This window comes from Triturus cristatus, chromosome 2_1 (assembly GCF_964204655.1).
Source record: "Triturus cristatus chromosome 2_1, aTriCri1.1, whole genome shotgun sequence".
Classification (NCBI taxonomy): Eukaryota; Metazoa; Chordata; class Amphibia; order Caudata; family Salamandridae; genus Triturus; species Triturus cristatus.
In genome coordinates, this window is record NC_140581.1 from 424210367 (window position 1) to 424226666 (window position 16300).

A 16300-nucleotide genomic window follows, 5' to 3' on the forward strand; every position below is an offset into this window, starting at 1 on the left:
CTTGCCCGAGCTGGCATTTGCTGGCCTTCACGGTTAGTCCGGCTTGGCGCAGGGCCATTAGTACTTGTCGGAGGTGCTGGAGATGCTCGTGCCATTGAGAGCTGAATACAGCGATGTCGTCAAGGTACGCTGCGCTGAACTCCTCGAGTCCGGCCAGGACCTTGTTCACCAACCGCTGGAACGTGGCTGGGGCGTTTTTCATCCCGAACGGCATGACCCTGAAGCGGTAGTGGCCATCTGGCGTGGAGAAGGCAGAGCGCTCTTTCGCTCCTTCCGTGAGAGCAATCTGCCAGTATCCGCAGGTCAGGTCGAAAGTGCTGAGGAACCGGGCGGCCCCCAGGCGGTCGATGAGCTCGTCGGCTCGGGGAATAGGGTGAGCGTCTGCGCGGGTGACCGCATTGAGCCCCCGATAGTCCACACAGAATCTTAGTTCGGGGGCAACCCCTGGGGAAGCCGCCTTCGGGACTAGAACCACCGGGCTGGCCCAGGGGCTGTCGGAGGGTTCGATTACTCCCAGGGTGAGCATCTTCTGTACCTCGGTCTTGATGCAGGTGCGGACCCGGTCAGGCACCCGGTAGGCTCGGTGTCTCACAGGCGGGCTGTCGCCGGTGTCCACATCGTGGACACACCAGTCGGTAACCCTTGGAATGAGAGAGAAGAGGTCTGCGAATTGTCTGAGCAGCTGGCGGCAGTCGTCGGCCTGCTGGGGAGTGAGGGTGGCCGACAGTTTCACCCCCTCCACGGAACCGTCCAGTTCTTTCGTGCACAGGAGATCGGGCAGGGGTTCGGTGTCTTCTTCCGCCCCATCATCGGTGGCCAGTAGCAAACTTAGTTCCGTCCTTACAAAGTGGGGCTTGAGACGGTTCACGTGGAGGACCCGGAGGGGGTTCCGTGGGGACTGTACGTCGACCAGATACGTGACCTGGCTCTTCCGCTCGACCACCTTGAAGGGACCAGTCCATTTGTCTTGTAGGGCGCAGGGTTTCACCGGAGACATGACCCAAACCTGCTGGCCCGGCTGGAACTCGACCAGGGTGGCGTTCTGGTCATACCAGCGCTTCATTTCTTCTTGGCTGGCCTCGAGGTTAGCCTCTGCAAGTTCTCTAAACTTCCTCGTCTGGTTGCGGAGCGCCAGGATGTAGCGGAACACATCAGGGGGTGTCCCCCGGGGGCTTGTCTCCCAGCCCTCTTTGACCAGGCTCAGGGGCCCTCGGACGGGATGTCCGTACAGCAGTTCGAAGGGGCTGAACCCCAGAGACTTTTGGGGGACTTCTCGGTATGCGAACAGGAGGCAAGGGAGGAGGACGTCCCATTTCCGGCGCAGGGGCTCTTCGAGGCACAGGATCATTCCCTTCAGGGTTCGGTTGAAGCGTTCCACTAGGCCGTTGCCCTGGGGGTGGTAGGGGGTCGTGAACTTATACGTGACTCCGCACTGCTGCCACAGGGACTTCATGTAGCGGGATATAAAGTTAGTGCCGCGATCACTCACAACCTCGCGGGGAAATCCGACACGGGAGAAGATCCCCATGAGAGCCGGCCCACCACGGGAGCCGTCACGGTGCGGAGGGGGATGGCCTCGGGGTAGCGGGTGGCATGGTCCACCAGGACAAGGATGAATCTGTGGCCCTGGGCGGTCTTCGGATCCAGGGGTCCGACGATGTCGATGCCGACCCGCTCGAACGGGGTACTCACAACGGGGAACGGTTGTAAGGGAGCTTTGCGTTTTCCGCCACTCTTCCCACTGCCCTGGCACGTGAGGCAGGACTTGCAGTGTGCTTCTACATTCGCTCGCATCTTGGGCCAATAGAAGTGGGTCACCAATCGCTGGTATGTCTTGTCTTGGCCTAAGTGTCCTGCCAAGGGTACATCGTGGGCCAGGCCCAGGAGGAGGCTCCGGAACCGCAGGGGTACCACCAGTACTCGTGCTGCGCCTAGCTCGGCGGACTTTTGCTCGCTGTATAGGAGGCCATTGTCCCAATAGATCCAATGGGTTCCAGTTCGGTCACCGGCGGCCTGGGCTTCTGCTTGTTGTCTTAGTCCCTCGAGGGAGGGGCAGGTGGTCTGTTCCTGGCAGAACTCTTCGCGGGAGGGCCCCCCTTCGCAGCGCCACTGGGCCAACTCGGGCAGTTCTTCGAGTTCCGTCGGGGCCTCTGGGGCGGAAGGTTCCGGTCCTTCCCCTGAGTTAGTGTCTCCTTCTCCCTCGGAAGGAGGGTTGTCTGCTTCTGGGAGGGGGTCCCGGTTCTCGGGGATAGTGTTCGGTAAGAGGGCTTCACCGCCCTTGGAGGGAGGCACTCGTGCGGTCATGGAGCGCGTGGTGGCGCAGACCCATTCGGGTAGGCCCATCATCTCCAGGTGGGCTCTTCGTTCCACTTGCCCCCACGGGGAACTCTCCAGGTCGTTGCCCAGGAGGCAGTCTACGGGCTGCGAGGTCCGGACCGCTACCTTCAGTTCTCCGGAGACCCCTCCCCACTCGAAGGGCACCAGCGCCATCTGGCAGAGGCTCTCAGAATTGTCGGAGGATACGACCGGGCAGAGGGCCCCGGTTAGGATCTGGTCTTCTGAAATTAGGCTGCGGTGGACCGCGGTGACACTCGCCCCGGTGTCGCGAAGGCCCTCGACTCGGTGGCCATTGATGGTCACCCGCTGTCGGTACTTTTCTGTGTTGGCGGGCAAGGGTGTCCCGGGGACCATTTCTCGATCACCAAGGGAGACCAGGGCCATGGCCGCCGGTTCCCATTCCTCGGAGTCTTCCATCTCTTCCCCCAGAGCCACGGAGGCCATCTGCCGGGCCGTGGGGTTGGTCGTTGTGGTTCGCTGATACTGGGGACACTGTGGGTCATTGGCGTAGTGTTCGGGCTGCTGGCAGCGGAAGCAGGTGATCCTAGCTCGTGGACCTGGTCGTCCTGGGGCTCCGGTGCTTGCTGGGGACGGTGCCGAACCCGCCGCTGGTGGGCTGCTGGGGGGGCTGGTTGAGGACCCCCCGGGGAAGTCTCTTGGTCGGCCGTGGTTCCCTCCGCCCCTCTGGCGGGGGGGACCCTGACTGTGGCGGCCGTAGTCCCCCACGGGGCCCCGGGTGTTCACCCAACGATCAGCCTCAGCGGCCAGCTTCCGAGGGTCGGTGAGTTTACTGTCCAGGAGATGCTGGCGCAGTTCTATAAAGCAATTGGCCGCTAAATGTTCCCAGGCAATCAGATCGAACAGTTCTTCGAAGGTGGAGACCTTGCTGCCCTTGATCCACCCGTCCAAGGCTCGGCTGTAAAAGTTCACGTATTCTACCCACGTGGTGCCCGGTATCTTCTTGCAATCTTGGAACCGTTGTCGGTACATTTCGGGGGTGAGTCCGTACCGGCCCACGAGGGCTTCCTTCATGTGGCTGTAGGAGTTCATGACCGTGGAGGGCAGATCTAGCAGAGTGTCTCTTCCTTCGCTTAAGAACCGGCTCCATAGGCCAGCCCCCCAATCCTTTTGCGGGACTCGGTGAGAGGTCATGGCGACTTCGTAGGCCTTAAACCACTGCTGGATATCATCGTTCTTATAATACTCCTTTACCACATCCTTGGGGATGTGAACTTTGGTTTCCCCGGTGGGAGCGGAAGGTGGATTCCCGGGTGGCTGCGACTTTTCGTTTCTAGCCCGCCACTCAATCTCCTTCAGGCCGCGTTCATGTTCTAGCTGTAGTTTCTTTTCGTCGTGCTCCCTTTGGAGTCTCTTCTCTTCGAGTTCCCCTTGTAGCCGTAACTGCTCGACGGCTATCTTCTTCTCTGCCAGTTTTATCTCTCCCTCGATTTTTAGTTTTGCCAGTTCAAGTTCGTGGTTGCGGCTTCTCTCTCGGTCCGCTAGTTCCTCGGGGGACAGGTTCCCCTCTGGCCTGTGTTTCTCGCCGGGATGCTTGGTGGTTCATGGGTAGAATCCCCTTCCGTTTGGGTCGGGGGTGCCCCCGTCTCGACCCAGGCTTTCAGTACTTTCTGGAAGTCTTCCTTTGTGCTTAGTCCGGTGGTAGCGATGCCAAGGTCTTTGCAAAACTGTTTTAATTCTCTATGCGTGTAATAGTCCAATTGATCCTCTCGGAACGGTGAGCTTACTTCGGTACCTGCGGCACCCAGGGAGGTTTCTCCTTCCATCTCTGTTTGGTAGTGTGTCAGTCGTTCACTGCACGCTCTCTTTCGGTGTCGGCTCGGATCCCGTCGTCTGCCACCAAATGTTGGAAAGGCGTTCGCCGGAGGGGGGTTCGATACACGTCTTGCCCACCCCTTTGACCCACCTCTCCCCAGTAAGCCGAACCAGGCGCGCACACCCTGAGATGCACTACGAACAGAGTGACACCACACGTATTCTTTGTAGGACGATAGGTTCTTTTATCGATGATTTCAAGGGATCTTTATGATCCAAAAGGCAAGTAGTACAACAGTGGCACAACGTACCACAAATCAGTCGGGGGAATGGGGGTAGCGGGACAGTCTTTCAAGATAGTGTCTCTGCGAAATACCCTGCGGAAGCTCACAATCCTCGAGCTGGAGGGTGTCGTGTCTCTGGGCGATCTCTTACCGAGTCGTCCTCAAGGGGAGCGCCGCGAGTCTCTCAGCAGGCACAGGTGGTCGGAGTTCGGGAGCCGCGATTCCGTCAGCAGGGCTCAGATGGTTCAATAGCTGGGGGCCGCGAGTCACTCAGCAGGCCTAGGTGGTTCAGTGTTCGGGAGCCGCGACCTCGTCCGCAGGGCTCAGATGGTTCAATAGCAAGGGGCCGCGAGTCACTCAGCAGGCCCAGGTGACTTCAGCGTTCAGGAGCCGCGACAGCGTCAGCAGGCTCAGATGGTTCCAGGTCTTCTCTGTCCTTGTTTCTCCGGCACCCCTTGTTATACTCCGCTGGTTCTTTGAAGTCCGGAGTGCTCGCAGAGGGGGGGACTGGGGTGACGGAGGGGGTTCGGCGGGATTTCCTGCCGCTCACTTCTTTGGTCTTTTCAGGTGGGTCTGGGAGGGACCCCAGACGCTCGGTAGGGGAGGCGCCTGCTCCCCAGGGGCCTGGTGGCCGATTGAGTCCTCCCGGGGAAGGCGACCCGAGGTGTGACTGGGCTGGCGCCTCTGGGTCTGGCTCGAGGGTTCCCGCTCCCTCGGTTGGGCATGCGTGGTAGGGTGTTGAGTCTGTCAGGCCTCTGGCCGGCCCGCGGATCGGGGGTGGCTGGGGCGGCCGGAGTCGGAGGTGTCGTGTCTTGAGGGTGGTTGCAGGTTGGCTGGATGATGGAGAGGGCCACGCCGTGAGGCCGGTCTCACAGGCGTGCAGCAGTGTGAGGCGTGCAGCAGTGTGAGGCGTGCAGCAGTGTGCGGCATGCAGCAGTGTGCTGTGTGCAGCAGTGTGCTGCGTGCAGCAGTGTCATGCAGCAGTGAGTAATGCAGCAGTGTGCAGCAGTGTGTGGCATGCAGCAGTGTGCGGCGTGCAGCAGTGTGTGCCGTGCAGCAGTGTGTGGCGTGCAGCAGTGTGTGGCGTGCAGCAGTGTGTGGCGTGCTGCAGTGTTTTGTGTAGCAGTGTGCGGCATGGAGCAGTGTGCTGCGTGCAGCAGTGTGTGGCGTGCAGCAGTGGGTGGTGTGCAGCAGTGTGTGGCGTGCAGCGGCATGCAGCAGTGTGTGGCGTGCAGCATTGTGTGGTGTGCAGCAGTGTGCGGCGTGCAGCAGTGTGAGGCGTGCAGCAGTGTGAGGCGTGCAGCAGTGTGAGGCGTGCAGCAGTGTGTGGCATGCAGCAGTGTGAGGCGTGCAGCAGTGTGAGGTGTGCAGCAGTGTGAGGTGTGCAGCAGTGTGAGGCATGCAGCAGTGTGTGGAGTGCAGCAGTGTGAGGCGTGCAGCAGTGTTTCGTGTAGCAGTGTGCGGTGTGCAGCAGTGTGCGGCGTGCAGCAGTGTGTAATGCAGCAGTGTGTAATGCAGCAGTGTGCGCAGCAGTGTGTGGCGTGTGGTAGTGTGCGGCGTGCAGCAGTGTGCAGTGTTTCGTGTAGCAGTGTGAGGCGTGCAGCAGTGTTTCGTGTAGCAGTGTGAGGCATTCAGCACTGTGTGGCGTGCAGCAGCGTGCAGCAGTGTGCGGCATGCAGCAGTGTGCGGCGTGCAGCAGTGTGCTGCGTGCAGCAGTGTGCTGCGTGCAGCAATGTCGTGCAGCATGCAGCAGCGACTAATGCAGCAGTGTGCAGCAGTGTGAGGTGTGCAGCAGTGTGCGGCGTGCAGCAGTGTGCTACGTGCAGCAGTGTGCTGTGTGCAGCAGTGTCATGCAGCAGTGAGTAATGCAGCAGTGTGCAGCAGTGTGTGGTGTGCAGCAGTGTGCGGCGTGCAGCAGTGTGTGCCGTGCAGCAGTGTGTGGCATGCAGCAGTGTTTTGTGTAGCATTGTGCGGCGTGCAGCAGTGTGTGGCGTGCAGCAGTGTATGGCATGCAGCACTGTGTGGCGTGCAGCAGTGTGTGGGGTGCAGCAGTGTTTTGTGTAGCAGTGTGCGGCGTGCAGCAGTGTGCGGCGTGCAGCAGTGTGCTGCGTGCATCAGTGTGTGGCATGCAGCAGTGGGTGGCGTGCAGCAGTGTGTGGCATGCAGCGGCATGCAGCATTGTGTGGTGTGCAGCAGTGTGCGGCGTGCAGCAGTGTGTGGCGTGCAGCAGTGTGAGGCGTGCAGCAGTGTGAGGCGTGCAGCAGTGTGAGGCGTGCAGCAGTGTGTGGCGTGCAGCAGTGTGAGGCGTGCAGCAGTGTTTCGTGCAGCAGTGTGAGGCATGCAGCAGTGTGCGGCGTGCAGCAGTGTGAGGCGTGCAGCAGTGTGCGGCGTGCAGCAGTGTGCGGCGTGCAGCAGTGTGCTGCGTGCAGCAGTGTCGTGCAGCATGCAGCAGTGAGTAATGCAGCAGTGTGCAGCAGTGAGTGGCAGGCAGCAGTGTGCGGCATGCAGCAGTGTGTGCCGTGCAGCAGTGTGTGGCATGCAGCAGTGTTTCGTGTAGCATTGTGCGGTGTGCAGCAGTGTGAGGCGTGCAGCAGTGTGTGGCATGCAGCAGTGTGTGGCGTGCAGCAGTGTGAGGCATGCAGCAGTGTTTTGTGTAGCAGTGTGAGGCGTGCAGCAGTGTGCGGTGTGCAGCAGTGTGTAATGCAGCAGTGTGTAATGCAGCAGTGTGTGCAGCAGTGTGTGGCGTGTGGTAGTGTACGGCGTGCAGCAGTGTGCGGCGTGCAGCAGTGTGTGGCGTGCAGCATTGTGTGGCATGCAGCAGTGTGCGTCATGCAGCAGTGTGTGGCATGCAGCAGTGTGAGGCGTGCAGCAGTGTGAGGCATGCAGCACCGTGTGGCGTGCAGCAGTGCGCGGCGTGCAGCAGTGTGTGGCGTGCAGCAGTGTGTGGTGTGCAGCAGTGTGCGGCGTGCAGCAGTGTGTGGCGTGCAGCAGTGTTTCGGGTAGCAGTGTGAGGCATGCAGCACTGTGTGGCGTGCAGCGGCGTGCAGCAGTGTGCGGCATGCAGCAGTGTGCGGTGTGCAGCAGTGTGCTGCGTGCAGCAGTGTCGTACAGCATGCAGCAGCGTGTAATGCAGCAGTGTGCAGCAGTGTGTGGCGTGCAGCAGTGTGCGGCGTGCAGCAGTGTGTGGCGTGCAGCAGTGTGTGGCGTGCAGCAGTGGGTTTTGTGTAGCAGTGTGCGGCGTGCAGCAGTGTGAGGCCTGCAGCAGTGTTTCGTGTAGCATTGTGCGGCGTGCAGCAGTGTGTGGTGTGCAGCAGTGTGTGGCATGCAGCAGTGTGTGGCGTGCAGCAGTGTATTTTGTGTAGCAGTGTGCGACGTGCAGCAGTGTGCGGCGTGCAGCAGTGTGCTGCGTGCAGCAGTGTGTGGCCTGCAGCAGTGTGTGGCGTGCAGCGGCATGCAGCAGTGTGTGGTGTGCAGCAGTGTGTGGCGTGCAGCAGTGTGTGGCGTGTAGCAGTGTGTGGCGTGTAGCAGTGTGTGGCGTGCAGCAGTGTGAGGCGTGCAGCAGTGTGCAGCGTGCAGCAGTGAGGTGTGCAGCAGTGTGAGGCATACAGCAGTGTGTGGCATGCAGCAGTGTGCGGTGTGCAGCAGTGTGCTGCGTGCAGCAGTGTCGTGCAGCATGCAGCAGTGAGTAATGCAGCAGTGTGCAGCAGTGTGTGGCATGCAGCAGTGTGCGGCGTGCAGCAGTGTGTGCTGTGCAGCAGTGTGTGGCGTGCAGCAGTGTTTCGTGTAGCATTGTGCGGCGTGCAGCAGTGTGTGGCGCGCAGCAGTGTGTGGCGTGCAGCAGTGTGTGGCGTGCAGCAGTGTGTGGCGTGCAGCAGTGTGTGGCATGCAGCAGTGTGTGGCATGCAGCAGTGTTTCGTGTGGCAGTGTGCGGTGTGCAGCAGTGTGCTGCGTGCAGCAGTGTGTGGCGTGCAGCAGTGTGTGGCGGGCAGCGGCATGCAGCATTGTGTGGCGTGCAGCAGTGTGCGGCGTGCAGCAGTGTGCGGCGTGCATCAGTGTGCGGTGTGCAGCAGTGTGAGGCATGCAGCATTGTGCGGCATGCAGCAGTGTGCGGCATGCTGCAGTGTGCGGCGTGCAGTAGTGTGAGGCGTGCAGCAGTGTGCGGCGTGCAGCAGTGTGAGGCGTGCAGCAGTGTGAGGCGTGCAGCATTGTGCGGCGTGCAGCAGTGTGCGGCGTACAGCAGTGTGTTGCGTGCAGTAGTGTGAGGCGTGCAGCAGTGTGCGGCATGCAGCAGTGTGAGGTGTGCAGCAGTGTGTGGCGTGCAGCAGTGTGAGGTATGCAGCAGTGTGCAGCAGTGTTTCGTGTAGCAGTGTGAGGCATGCAGCAGTGTGCGGCGTGCAGCAGTGTGCGGCGTGCAGCAGTGTGTAATGCAGCAGTGTGTAATGCAGCAGTGTGCGCAGTAGTGTGTGGTGTGCGGTAGTGTGCAGCGTGCAGCAGTGTGCGGCATGCAGCAGTGTGTGGCATGCAGCAGTGTGTTTGTAAACAACAAAAAAAGCGGACATCAAAGGAAGGGTGGGAGGGAACGAGCATATGGGGTGTGAGTTATAACGAAAGTTAATTGTTGTAAGAGGGGATGCAGGAAGTGAGGCCGAGCGCGCGCTGGCGAAAGCAGTCTGTTGCTTTCAAGTCCGATGCCAGATGCCAGCTTCGCGCTTGAATGCCTCACATGCACTGGCCGTAAACTGCATTCCTAAGGTCTTGTGCCCCTTACTAAATCTCTCTGAATGCGTGAGGTGGCTAACGCGTAGGAAGTAGCTGGTGGCAAATGGAATGCACGTGGTTGTGCGCGTAACCACCTGGGAAGCCTTTGGGAGCATTTTCTGAAGCCCCTACACAAGTCTTGCTGCGCGATCGCTTACGCGATAGCCAGGCGAGACCTAAAAAGGAGCCAAACCATTTCATATCAGGTTACATAAGTCAAATTTCTATTCATGACAAGGTGGCATACTGTCCCTGGAAGTGTTTATCAAAGAATTCTGTTCTCTATGAATAGTTCTACTATAAGCAAATTACTGTGCCAAAAAATGAAAAAAATACAAAGTTCCAAAGTCAGTATCACGTTTGAAAAAGAATGAAGGCCAAATTCAGAGTCTCTCCGGAACACTGTGTGCTTGAATCAAAAGTCAGTGTGTGGGGATGGAGAAAACATAACATATTCTAATCCTGTAGACAACAGTCATCTACCGTTGTGGGTGAGAGTTGGAATACCTCGTGTAGAAGATCAACAGCACAGAGATGCGAACTATCGCCTTCAGCATTGGAAGTATCAGCAATGTCCGGGTTAGATGTTACCTGCACGCCTGGTGTTTCCTCTCGTACCTCAGCAGTAGCGTGTTGCATCTGTGAGAGCTCAATGAATGCCTCCATCAGGATTGGTAGCCGCTGGGGACAACACATAGCATGGGCCGTTATCGGGTCCAGCAGAGTATCGATATCCGTAGGCATGACTGATGGGAGTGTCAGACAAATGTCCAGCACACATTCTTCACCGCATAGCAGGCAGCGTAGAACAGGTAAGATGCAATCTTGCCAGATTGGTCTGAATGATAGAAACCAAGTGGTGTTTAATTCTCGTAGACGAGGTAAACCCAGAATTTGGACGATGCGCTCACGACACCTCATCTCCAATAGAGTTCTTTCCATGGCGAACTGGGTGTCGCTGGTGATTTGGCTTGCCATATCGTAGCAGTAGGAGAAAAAAGAGTATCCCTGCAACGAGTACTAAAAGGAGCGGCAGTCCGCCAAACACAGAGTGCACGAAGTTTGGAAACATTCCGAGGACTGCTTGAAAAGGTGCTGACAGTCCTGCACACACGGTCTTAAATACATGTACAATACCGCTCATATCAGACAATTTTAAGATACGACCTAACATTTCTGCGAAATGCACAGGGCAGTTTGTATACAAAAGGGTATGTAGCTCTGCTGAAGTCCTTGCGACTTGGAGGTCATAGGTTTCTTTGGCAGAGGTCAAAGGCACAGTTTTTGTAAAAGAATGGCTTTCATTCTGCTTAGAGTATCAATTCGTATAGAAGAGATATTCAGTGAAGGCCATAAAGGCGGCTCCCTGACCATGTCTATTTGTGGAAACAAGACTTGCATATAGCAAGTGACCCTGGATGTAACCGTTACTAGATATGGGATACCTGGCAGCATGCCACAGCAGCTGTGATCATTCAACATGATGTAACTCCCATTTGAAAGTTGACCAAAGATTGGATTAATCACTGCTGCCGGTGAACCGTGCAGGTGGCAGGATAAGTTTCTAGTGGAACCGTCACAGGCCCCGTGTAAGTTAATACCCTGACAAAGGAGAGAACAGCTTAGTGCATGTTCACAGTTTTCCCCGCTAAGAAACACTTCACGTCCCCCACTCCAACATCTGTGTGTGTAAGATAAATCCCAGGATGTCTTGATGTCTTCTTTACCCAACCTTTCACATTTGCCTGTTGGTATATTTTTTAGGCAATATTGAAAATGGAAAGTCGTAACAGGCAGAGTAATCTTCCCATGTATGATCCACTCAGTAGCTGGTTTTTCTGCCACTGTGAATGGTAATTTCTCCAGTTTTTCAATGCTCAGCACAGTATAGTCTGCTCCCCTTTGTGCCAGTTTGATCTGTCTATCAGTGAGATTGAATTCTGAAAACAGTGACGTAGTATTGATTAAATGCCAAGGCACATAGCCAGAACGCAGGTTTTGAAGCGTCCTGCCTAATAGCATGATAGAACGTCGCTGTGACTGACCATGTTGCAATAGGACCAAGTCTTGTTCCATGATGTCTATGACAGAGGATACAATGCTGTCCAAAGAATATATCCTGGATGACAGAGTTGTTAACCCATTGTCTACTACAGAGAGAGATTTCTCTAAATTAATACGATCAATTTCTCGTATTCGTTCTGCAGTCTCTGCTTGGGTGACCTTCCATGTTTCATTATAAGCAGCATAGATAACGGCATATATGAAATGTTTGGACGCGGTTTTCTTGGTCCTAGCAAGAATTCCCTAAGGTCTGCGCCTTCTTGAAGTAAAGTTAAGTGTTGTTTTACACCCTCTATTGTAGCTTTCTGTAGAAAATCAAGGCAAAGTTTCCCTACACTGTAAGTTGTTACTACCCCCGGATGCTGTCTTTGGACATAACGGGGGCCTGGCCTATGAAAGGTAAAACCTTGTGTCTAATCTAGCTTGACAGTTGTTTGTGTCTAAGGGCCAGAGCACCCATTTTTTCCATTCAGGATCTGATCTGTTATTTTTCAAAATAGTATGTACGTCGACCTCCCCCTGTGTAGTGCTTTTACTTGTAGGTGCAGGTATAGACGGAGTGTTCATGTCTTTTATCTTGGCTATTCCAAGGCATGATGTTTGTTGGACAGTGTCGTTCAAACACATAATTTGCTCAGGGATGATACAGGCTCTAATCAAAGCTTCTGTTCCCTGTACTTGCCAGTCCTTAGTAACCCAGACATTTTTTGTCTCAGTGTTGTCTTTCCAAAAGTCGTAACCCTGTCTAGACAGTTGGGCAATAAAGGCTGCAGAATAAATCTGTATGGTATTTATCAACATACTTTTCATTCCTGTCTTATTGACATTCTTAAAGTAAAATGTATCTGCATTCGAGATATTAAACCCTGAAAAATATGGAAATTTCATTGCAAATGTTTTCGAGCTACCCTTTGGTGGCGTAGGACAATGTTCCCATTGGTTATACATAAATACATTTCTAGGTGTTGCAGATTTATGCAAGAAATGATGACCATAGTGGTTATAACTATACAGTTGTTCATAGTCTGATGAACCTTGTAAATATTCATTATTAGTAAATGCAGTTGACATCTCTAGATCAGACATCATATTATTAACAGTCTCGAAGAAAAGGAACTGGAGGTAAAAAAGTCACTTAATGAAATTTTAAATAAATGTGGAATCTTCAAAAGCTACGACGGGCCCAAAATGTCATATTCGGTTTTGTCCTAAACTATACCATCTGGTATAGGAATCGCTGTGATGTTCACTGCTGACAAGTTTCTTGCTTCACGATGGGATGATTTGTGTGGCTGGAGAAGTAAGTTCACTCTTTTACTTGCTGTGTCCATTAATCAGCATACCCAGAGTTATTACCAAAGCTAACCAAAGTAGAAAGAAGAATATTCCCAAAACAATCCATAGTTCAATCCATGGTGAAACCAGATAAGTCTTTTTCAGTAGATGGGAAAAGTCTGTTGCTTGTTCTTTGAAAGTTCTTTGTACTGGTGTCGTTTCAGGCTCACTGGGATCCTCAGAAAACGTATCAAAGTTCATGAAATAGCCAGAAGCAGTTCTGTCAATGGTTGGAATTGCATCAGGATTTGTTGAATTCACTGGAACCAATTGATCACTTGTTACTTCGTTGTAGACATGTGTATCAGGACGAACTGTTATTTGTGTCTCAAGAGGTACAAGGTCCATAGCATTGTTGCTTAGTCCTCTATTTCTTACTGTCGAATCTTCAAAGGTGATGAGTCTCTCAGTTTGAACCTCTTGGATTTTAGCTAGAGGACTGCGTCTGCTACATTGGCGGAGTCCACTTGGCCAACTGTTCAGTATTGGCCACATAGTGTGGTTTGATCAGGTCGATAAACACAAATCTTTTCTCCTTTTTACCAGCAAGGGGCGGCAAAAGTACTGTTCTTGATCCGTGGATTTCTAGGACAGGTACTGGTTAGCTGTAAAAAGGCCCAAATTCCTTCTTGTCCGCGATCTTTTCTCTGACTAGATCCCCAAGCTTTGGGATTCAGACAGGCCTTGCTGGGACAGCCGGATTTTCTTCAGTGGTGGTTGGCTTCAGGATCACGTTGCTTTGTTGCTTTCTTAAATCATTTAAGTCCTGTAAAACAGTCAAACGATCTTTGATATCAAATTGTTTGTTTTCCACCACTGTTCCTTTCATATCTAAGTCTGGAACCGATATTCTAGTCCCAAACAGGACCACATATGGAGTGACACCCCCTAGAGAACTTCTTGGCAAGTTGTTAAGTGCGTGTTGGACCCCATATAAAGGTTTGACCCACCCATCACCCAAACCTAATACCCTAGCTGTTATAGACTGCTTTATGTCCCGGTTTTTTCTTTCCCCAACAGAATTTCCCTCAGGATGAAACGCAGAAGAATACCGCAATGCTGCGCCCAAACTGGCCATGGCTTCTTTGTAAGCCCTAGAGCTAAACGCAGGACCCTGGTTAGAATGTAGTGTGCCTATTGCGTATGTGCCGATAAAGACTCGCAAATCTTTTATAACAGTTCGAGCGTTAGCCGAGCGCTGAGGCCACATCCATAGGAACCTAGAGCACGAATCCACTGCGACCATGATATATTTATAGTTCCCATCCCTTTGTAAGGGACCGCAGTGGTCCAGTTAAACACAAGCTAATGGTTTATCTGAAATTAACAGGGGCGTCTGCGCAGGACGTTTCACAGTAGAGACTTTCATCTTCTGGCATATCTCACAGTCCAAAACATAATTTCTAGTTTGTTTCCTAATGCCGGGCAACCAGTATCTTTGTTTTAATAATGCTACTGTGGCAGAAACACGTGCATGGGCAGAGGCGAGCCCTTCATGTGCTGCTAGGATTAGCCCTAGTCTATGTTCCATGTTTGGAATTACTCTATCCCCCACTCCCGGGATTCGAGCAAACGGAACATTGTTCGCATCAATTATATATGAGTATTTGAGTGGAAACTTTTTAGGTAATGCCGCACCGCTGCCTTTGCTTGATGCATTGACAGCCAGCATTATTTCGCTGTCTATTTTCGTTTTTGAACGAGTGATTGCAGCTATGGAAGCCGTTTGCACAGACCCTTTCACGGCTTCATCAGCCAATTAATTCCCTTCAACGTGTTCGCCATCCCGTTGGTGACTCAGCGTGTGTATCACGTGAGTCTTTTGTAGTCCGTTTCGCAACTGAACTACTTGTTCCCAAAGCAATTTGTGCTTGATTGTGCCACCTTTTGCATCTTTGAAACCATTTTTAATCCAATTCTGTAAATATTAATTGTAAGATTGAACACAGTAAAAAGAATCGCACACTATGAGTGTGGGGAATTCGCGATCCGTATTTTCAAGTGGCATCTTAAATGCTTGTAGTTCAGCTCGCTTAGCTCTACAATCTCCTAGAGACTGTGTTTTTGTGACCATTGGTCTGAATTTGCCATCTCGCATGCGACCTTTAACGATAGCACACACTGTACTGTAAGCTTGTTTACTCCCCGTAGCGGACTGTGCAGATCCGTCAGTATAAATTATAAATTCGTACTGGTCAAGAGGGAGAATTTCAGTGGGCAGAGGACATTCGTGTTCATATTGCAGGAATGCTTGTGTTTTTAAATATGGTTCAAAAACGTATTCAATATCAGTTGCAACAAGAGAATAACCCATTGTATCCATCTTGGATGTAAAGCTTTTGCATTTGGAATGCTAGCCTTTGTGACTGCCTCTAAGGCTGGTACAGGAGTCACGACCATAATAACGTTTCCCCTGTGCTAGGGCTCTTTCTTTTGCTACAGCGGTTTGAACTGCTGTCAGAATTTTTTCTGTAGAAGTGAATTTCATTTCTGCTTGTGTATACAAGTGGGATGTGTATGCAATGGAAACTTTTTCACCTTCGTTAAAAGTTAAGTAGGTGAACCTGCATTGACCCGGAATTATTCGGATCACTAAGTTGCGTACGTTTACACGTGATTGCAAGTGTTTCGTTGCTAACATGTCTGTTTGTAGTGAACGCAAAATTTCTGTGTGTTTTTGTGTCCAATATGTGATTTTAAAATCAGGTTTGATTAATTTGTAGAGAGGTTTAACCCTTTCTGCGTAATTTAAAATGTAAGTTCTTCCAAAATTCAGGAAACCTAGAATCAACTGTAAATTTTTCAGCGTTTTTGGAGGTTGGAGCAGCGCACACTTTCCTAAAAAGTTGGCTGCCAGGCTTTTGCCTTCACTTGATAGTTCATATCCTAGGAAAAGGACATTGAGGTGGGCAATTCTTGACTTCTTAAAGTTGAATTTGTAACCCTCTGAGGCGAAGCCCAATATTATATTATGGTGCTCACCCTGTTCAAGTGCCTATCCAGGTCATCGTCTGTCAGATATATATCATCGACATATGACAATGCCTCGTCATCATAAGTTTGTAGTAACTCTGTTACCCTTGCTGAGAATAACCCCGGGCTGTTCTTGAATCCCTGGGGCAGTCGACAAAATTGACGCTGAGTCCCCATTATTGAGAAAGCGGTCAAATATCTGCTTTCTGGTGCAATATTTTGACAAAAGAAACCATTTGAAATATCTAATGTGGTTTTATATTTTTTACGCACAATGTTATTCATTAATGCTGTACTATGTGCATTTTGCACTGCAAATGTTTTGCAACAAGAATTTCAGTGTCTGTAATCCAAAACTAGACGATATGTATTGTATGGTTTGGAGACAGGAAACAAAGGATTGTTCATTGTTTTTTTTGAAAGACCTTTATTGCAGTATTACACGATACACAGCTTCCAGCCTACAACCCCTCGGGCCGGCCGCTCAACATGTAACACAGGCATTGCTTCGTATAGTACACAGCCCGGTGCCGTCAACCCGGGGGTACAGCGGCGTTATAAGGTGCAAGTGTCTCACAGTTTTAAGGAGGATAATGAAGGACTCATTTTTCTCTTATTACAGCCATAAACAAGAACATGTTTCAAGAATAGCGCAAGTGAACCTCACAATCGAACAGCCCCCCCCCCAAACTATCTAAACAAGGTCACCACGTTGTGCACAGTAAGTCCACCTATGTACCGGTGATGCAACTATAGTGCCCCACTCTAAAGCACCT